A 7710-nucleotide genomic window follows, 5' to 3' on the forward strand; every position below is an offset into this window, starting at 1 on the left:
GCTTGATGTAGTGTCTTGGTCTAAGCCTTGCTGAGAGCCCTGACATAACATGTCACATTAGTCAAGTGAGAGACATTCTTTACCTTCAGAAACTGTCTGTACTTCCTTCCTACTCCATTAGCTTTAGCTTCAAAAATTAAGTGTAATCTCTAGTAAAACAGAAGAGGACAGTCGTCTCAAGGACTGCAGCATATGAGAGGCCACTTTTTTCATGTGAATGCCTCCAAGAAATAAATGGGTTGAAAAGAATTTTATTTCTTTCTTCCTCACTTAACAAAAAGAGCCTACAAGTACAAATTCCTTAATCTCTGCAATTTCAAAGGCTGCCTTCTACCTCTACCAAAGAGAATGAAAGGTAGTAACTGTAGTCAAGGTGTGCCCAATTTCCAGCTTAGTCCATAAATGATTCATCATTCATGACAGCTCTTTGGGAGTTTAGATTACAATGTTGTGACCAAGAACCATCTGCTTGGGTTGTAGGTTTGTCTGGCAGTTGCCAATTAAAGTTCATGAATTGCTTCAGTGAAGAGACCGAAATGATGAATGCCTACATTGCTCCATTTCTAATGAAACTAGATCCTCGGACCTTCTTCACATTTTGGTTGAGCATCAATTTCCTGACCCGTTCTGCATCATCCCACTTATCATTCAAAACATATAAATCGGATATTAGAGTATAAACACCTCCATCATTATCTGGCTTCACAACCTGCATAACCTGTTCGATCACTTTCTCAGCCAACTCAAATTTCTTATGCATCTTACAAGCCGCTAAAAGAGAACTCCATACTATAACATTGGGTTGAAGTCTCATTGTCTTGATCACCTCATAAGCTTCTTCCAGCCTCCCTGCTTTACCTAATAGATCAACCATGCATCCATAGTGTTGAATCCTTGGCTCCAAGCCATACTCCTCAATCATGTCTTTGAAATATTTCTTGCCTTCATCAACCAGACCCGCACGGGTACATGCACTAAAAATCCCTGTAAATGTGATCTCATTGGGTTTGATGCCTGCTGCTTTCATTTCCTCAAATAAGGAGAGTGCCTCTTCACCGTATCCATGTTGGGCCAACCCACAGATCATCGCACTCCAGGATAAAACGTTCTTCTCCGGCATCTTCACAAAGATTCGACATGCATTTTTTAAGAATCCACACTTAGCATACATGTCAATCAGAACTGTTCCAAGTTCCACATTCAGTTCCCATCCGTTCTTCACTGTAAAACCATGTATTGATTTGCCCACCAACAACCCAAGAGAGCCCATGTGAGCACACCCAGATAAAATCGACCCTAAGGTCACCTGGTCAGGTTTCAATGGCTCGTTTACCATCATTTCTCGAAATAGTGTTAGTCCTTGGTCCCAATTGCCAGAGTTAATGTAACCAGCAATCATGGCAGACCACGATGCAAGGTCCCTAACAGGCATGGTTTCGAAGAGGGAACGAGCCTTTTCGACATTACCGGCCTTGGAGTAGCCGGTGATCATCGTATTCCAGGTGACAGTGTTTTTCTCGGGCATTTCATCGAACAAGAGACGTGCATCATGGAAGGTACCAATAACATATGCATAGAGTAGCGATGTAGCAACGTAAACGTGAGAGTTAAACCCAAGCTTGAGTAAATGAGCGTGAAGATGACGGACAAGGGTGAGATTCTCTAAATGGGTACAGGACTTTAGTGTGAATAAGATGGTGAAGCTATCGAAAGGGACGCCCTGGCGTTGCATTTGTGTGTACAGGTGCAAGGCTTTGTAAGGAGAAGCAGCATTTCTTATGGCGGAAGCCCATGAGTTGTAGCTTTTACTGAACCACCGAAACTGATGCTCTATAGCGGGCTTCACCAGGTAGGAGACCATGGCGGGTGTTGGTGATTGTTTATTTCAGTTTGAGTTCAGCCATGCCACATTATGCACTACTTGAGAATTGATCACTAGCATCCGAATAACGTTCGCTAGAATGCCTGTAAGAAACATTGATAGCGAAGAGACGAAGAATTTTCTAAATCGCTGTGGGTAGGGATGTGGCGTCTACTCTCTTATTTATAAATCGTAGGGGCTGAAACAGAAATTGTCCGGGAGGGGCGGGGAAGGCGACGTAAATGACTGTACTCGGAAAAAAAATTACTTATGAAGAATGAAGTGAAGGCTTGGGCTAACTTTGGAAGTGCTTAAAAAAATTACTTTATGAAGAATGAAGTGAAGGCTTGGGCTAACTTTGGAAAAAAAATTACTTATGAAGAATGAAGTGAATGAGCACTTATTTTGTAACTGGCCTACATTAATAAGCACTTATTTGTTTTTGGAAAATATTAAAATAGGTGATTATTCTAAGGGCAAATGTTTTAAACTACCCCTAAGGTTTAGGAAATTGACTAATTCTATTCCTATGTTTCAGTACTGTTTTAAAGTATTCTAAATGTTTGAGTATTGTTTTAAGGTATTCTACTGTTTCTAACAATTGTCTAAAATTTCTCCTGCCGCTAACTTTTCATCACAATCGATCACATATGACATCACGTGACTGATTTTTTTTTCAAAAATACCAAAAATACCCTTTAATTTGTGAAGATAACTAGGAACCAGAATCATTTATCGATTTTAGATAGAATCGTCGTCCCTGTTTATCGATTTCTGATGAGGGCGGATTTGGCCCTCCAATGACATTGTGACACATGGAATCTCGGAACAACTAGGTGACATTCAGAACCACTTAGGCAACAACTTGCCTTAGCCAAGATGATGGTGTCCCAGCTAGCGACCTGGCACAGGCGCCAACCTGGCGACCTGGCACAGGCACCGAACTGGCGGCCTGGCACAAGTGCCGAATTGGCGGCTTGGCATAGGCGCCGACCTGGCGACTTGGCACAGGCACCAACCTGGTGACCTACGAGACGTGCTCGCCGACAAATTCGGCATGCATATTCCAACATTCCCACGATCATTGGAAGTTGGCCCACGTACCGAACGATCCGGAGGGTGGTCAACGTGCATGGCGGTTGTCTCCAAGAATCTCGGACCACTTAGGCGACCTCTCGGAAATCTCGGATACGGTAAGTGAAACCCATGCCAAACAATGCCTATATAAAGGCACCAACCCCAATGGCATGGAGGGGGGCAAGTAAGTATATTCTAGCTCTCATACTTTATGATTTTTAGCTCGTAGTCTACTATGAGAGTACTGACTTAGGCATCGGAGTGATCTCGCCGGGTTAGCCACCCCGGGTCCTCTGACATTGATTCCTTGCAGGTCTCTAAAGAATTACGAAACTCAACAATCAATCCAGCTCAGCCCTCTGGTCAGCTCGGCATCTAACATGCAGCTCGGCACCTAACCTGCCCAGCTCGGCCCAGTCAGTTTGGCACCTAACCTGTCAAACTACGTAAATAAAATAAACATAGCTAATTAATCTAAATAAGTAAGTTAAGCCAACTACGTAAATTAAGCAATTGATTAAGTCAATTAAGTTATGGTCACTTAAGTAAATTAAGATAAGAAAATAAAGTAATTAAAGAGATTAAGCAAATTAGTTTAATTAAGCAAATAAAGTTACTAAGCTAACTAAGTAAATTAAGTGATTTTTAATTTACTATTAGTTAAGCTAATTAGTTAGAGTTTAAGTAATAATTTGTTATGAACACACCACCCGGCAACGCACGGCGGCACAGCCATAGGCAGCAGCACACACAGCGGGCCGCCTAGCGGCACGCACCGCCCGGCAGCGCCGCATAGCAGGCTGGCAGCACGCGGCACATACCGCCCGACAGGGCGCTGCACGCACACGCCCGACACCACACGGCAGCGGCACCATGGCGCGCGACACGCACCGCCAGGCAGCAGCGCGCACTGCACGGCAGCACGCACCGCGCACACGCCGGCACCGCAAGGCAGCGATACCATGAGCCGCGCGCACGCACTGCGCTGCAGCATGCCGTGCGCGCCCGCCCGCGCAGCAGGGCACCATGAGCCGCGCGCACGCACCCGGTAGCAGCAGCAGGGCGGGGCCCACGCGACAGCTCATAGGGGTGGGCCCATCCTTATCTGAATATGCCAACTCGCCACCAGCTTACCTTATCCTTATCTTATCCCTTATCCCTTATCTTTATCTAATCTTATCTTTATCTTTATCTTAAGTAAGAGTGAGTTACCAGTAGGAATAGGTAATTAGGAGTTTGAGTTCAAATTGGAATTTGAGTTTAATTAGGAATTCCCTTCTGTAATCTCCTATTTAAGGAGCTACGAATTGAAATAGAGCATTCAGTTTTCCAGTCAAGAAAAGAGTGAGGAGAGTTTGGGTGGTCTCTTGGACAAACACCCTCTTAGGAGAGTTCGGGTGGTCTCTTGGACAAATCACCCACTAGATATGCAAAATAGGGTCTGTGCGCAAGGCCAAAGGCAAGGGAAGATCAGGGGTTCCTGCCGTGGAACGACCCGTGACGCGATCCTACGCTCGGGCCCATAACAAATTGGTATCAGAGCCAACCGTCATGGGAGAACAGGAGCCGTTGTCTTGCAGAGTCCATGAACTGGAGCATAGGCTCGCTGAAACCAGTATGGAGGTCCGAGAGGTCAAGGAGGACGTTCGGGAGCTACGTCGCCTGTTAGAAGCGTTCCTCTCCAACAAAGATAAGAACTCGGAAGGGCTAGCCTCTACCAACAGTCGCCGCATGGACGGGACAGAATCAGCCAACGAACATCAAGCTGCAACACCAATGGCTGCAGTTGTTCCCAAATACAGTCGGCTTGAATTTCCATCTTACGACGGCACCGGAGACCCGTTAGGATGGTTGTACCGCTGCGAGCAGTTCTTCCGCAACCAGCGCACGGATGACAGAGACAAGGTCAGCCTGGCAGCCTTCCACCTTACGGAAGAGGCACAACTTTGGTTCTACCGCGTGGAGCAAGAAGAACCAGGGCTCAGCTGGGAGCAGTTCAGGTCCTACTGCCTCCTTCGGTTCGGACCCCCACTAACAAACAACCCCTTGGGGGACTCATTAATCTCAAGCAGACCAGTACCGTAGCAGAGTATCAGCGGGAGTTCCAGACCCTTCTCGCCAGGGCCTCTTCAGTACAACCGGACCAGCAGGTTGATATGTTCACAGCGGGTCTAGCCGAATCCCTGAGAGTTGATGTAGAGATGCAGAGCCCACCTAACCTGGTCACAGCAATGAATTTAGCCCGAGCCTTCGAACGCAAACTGCAGATCAGTCGAGGGCCGTTCAGCAGGGGATGCCCAGCAGTGGCTTGGACAAACCCGAAGCCTACTGGAGGAGGGTCTTCACAAGCAGACAACAGGGAACCACTCGGAATGGCCTCATATCCAGCAGCCAGCCTAGAACGGAAGCCACAGACGAGCACCAATTCCATATCAACATCCAGTGTGGGTAGCAACGGCGGTACACCTCCTATCAAGCACTTGTCAAGGGCTGAGATGGCAGAACGCAGGGCGAGGGGGCAATGTTTTAATTGCGATGAACCCTACTCGGCAAGGCACAGGTGCAAGAGACTTTTCTGCCTCCTGGTGAAACAAGAGGAAGATGAGGATGAACCCCCTCCATGGGAACCCGATCCAGGAGGGCAAAGCCACCCAGGACTCCCTTGAGGGTGTTTCGACACCCAATTCGAGCTTGGGGACAAGCTCGTAGTCCGGGACGGGTGTGATGTTATGAACACACCACCCGGCAACGCACGGCAGCACAGCCATAGGCAGCAGCACACACAGCGGGCCGCCTAGCGGCACGCACCGCCCGGCAGCGCCGCATAGCAGGCTGGCAGCACGCGGCACATACCGCCCAACAGGGCGCTGCACGCACACGCCCGACACCACACGGCAGCGGCACCATGGCGCGCGACACGCACCGCCAAGCAGCAACGCGCACTGCACGGCAGCACGCACCGCGCACACACCGGCGCCGCAAGGCAGCGATACCATGAGCCACGCGCACGCACTGCGCTGCAGCATGCCGTGCGCACCCGCCCGTGCGGCAGGGCACCATGAGCCGCGCGCATGCACCCGGTAGCAGCAGCAAGGCGGGGCCCACGTGACAGCTCATAGGGGTGGGCCCATCCTTATCTGAATATGCCAACTCGCCACCAGCTTACCTTATCCTTATCTTATCCCTTATCCCTTATCTTTATCTAATCTTATCTTTATCTTTATCTTAAGTAAGAGTGAGTTACCGGTAGGAATAGGTAATTAGGAGTTTGAGTTCAAATTGGAGTTTGAGTTTAATTAGGAATTCCCTTCTGTAATCTCCTATTTAAGGAGCTACGAATTGAAATAGAGCATTCAGTTTTCCAGTCAAGAAAAGAGTGATGAGAGTTTGGGTGGTCTCTTGGACAAACACCCTCTTAGGAGAGTTCGGGTGGTCTCTTGGACAAATCATCCACTAGATAGGCAAAATAGGGTCTGTGCGCAAGGCCAAAGGCAAGGGAAGATCAGGGGTTCCTGCCGTGGAACGACCCGTGACGCGATCCTACGCTCGGGCCCATAACAAAATTTGCTCTTAATTATTGTTAATTATTTGTTATTAAATTAATATTTGTAAATCTAATGACCCTAATTTGATAAAATCCTTGAAGTAATTTACTGGAAGGATAATAAAGAATTTATTTATTAACTAATAGATTTTTTAACATCCAATTTTCAAACTTTAGGATCTAAAGTGGCATGTAATTTCTCAATTTTTTTAATTAAGTAGTGTAAAACATAAACACCTTTAATTATTTTATTCATTGTATGTTGGATCCGTTGACGACATGCATCTCTAACATCATTTGATTTTTCCTTAAAATGACCTTTCTAGCATAATTTGAGGGTGAAAATGACCCTTTTTAATTCTTTAGGCTCAGTTTGGAAGGAGTACAAATACAAATATGTAGAGTGTAAAACCTCATATTTTGTATGTATTTATACTATACAGTTTGGAAGGAGTATAAGTACATACAAAATATGAGGTTTTGCACTCTACATATTTGGAGTACAAATACATACAAAATAATACAAAATACAAGGTTTTGCACTCTACATATTTATGTGTACTCCTTCCAAACTGAGCCTTTAGGGTCTAAAGTGTTCTTTTTTTTTTTTTTTTTTGCAAAGTTTAAGGGTTGTCAAAGCCACTTTGTAACTGAAAGTTTTGGTTTGATTAGGAAAATATACTCAGAGTGGAAACCCCTAATTTTCTGCCATATGATTATATGAGGTAGGGGTTAGCATGGGTCGGTTTGGTTCAATTACATGGTAGAACTTGGAACTTACCTTGTAGGGGTGGTCTAGGTTTTTGGAACTGGAACCTATCTTGTGAAGGCTGATTCCAAGGTTGGTTCTAGCCTTGGCAACTCTTGGGTTGGTTCCAAGGTCTACTTGTAGAACATATTCTTTCTTTACTCTTCCCCTTAAAAAATTGACATGTTTTTTAAAAACTTGATTTTCAATAAATATAATATATAGTTTAAAACTTGTATCATTTTTGTTGATTAAATTAAGTAATTTAGTGTGTAGATTACATAATATATTTATATATGGTTCAAAACTTATCATTATAATTCAAATTTTGTAAATATTACCTTTTATATTACTTATTATATGCGTTTAAATATTAAAATGAAAATAAATGATTAAATCACTTAAATAACTCAATGATCAAGTGATACATGGGCTTTGCAACCATGAATTTTTGGGTTCAAATCTTCATATCTTTAAAGG

At 45.1% G+C, this 7710-nt stretch overlaps 1 pseudogene; it reads right to left on the reverse strand.

Moving 5' to 3' along the window:
- Positions 1–235: 235 nt before the first annotated feature.
- LOC104599778 (pentatricopeptide repeat-containing protein At5g66520 pseudogene) lies at positions 236–2223 on the reverse strand (annotated as a pseudogene).
- Between the last annotated feature and the right edge of the window lie 5487 nt (positions 2224–7710).

Source organism: Nelumbo nucifera, chromosome 7 (genome assembly GCF_055504915.1).
Source record: "Nelumbo nucifera cultivar China Antique chromosome 7, China Antique-T2T, whole genome shotgun sequence".
In the NCBI taxonomy this organism is placed as follows: domain Eukaryota; kingdom Viridiplantae; phylum Streptophyta; class Magnoliopsida; order Proteales; family Nelumbonaceae; genus Nelumbo; species Nelumbo nucifera.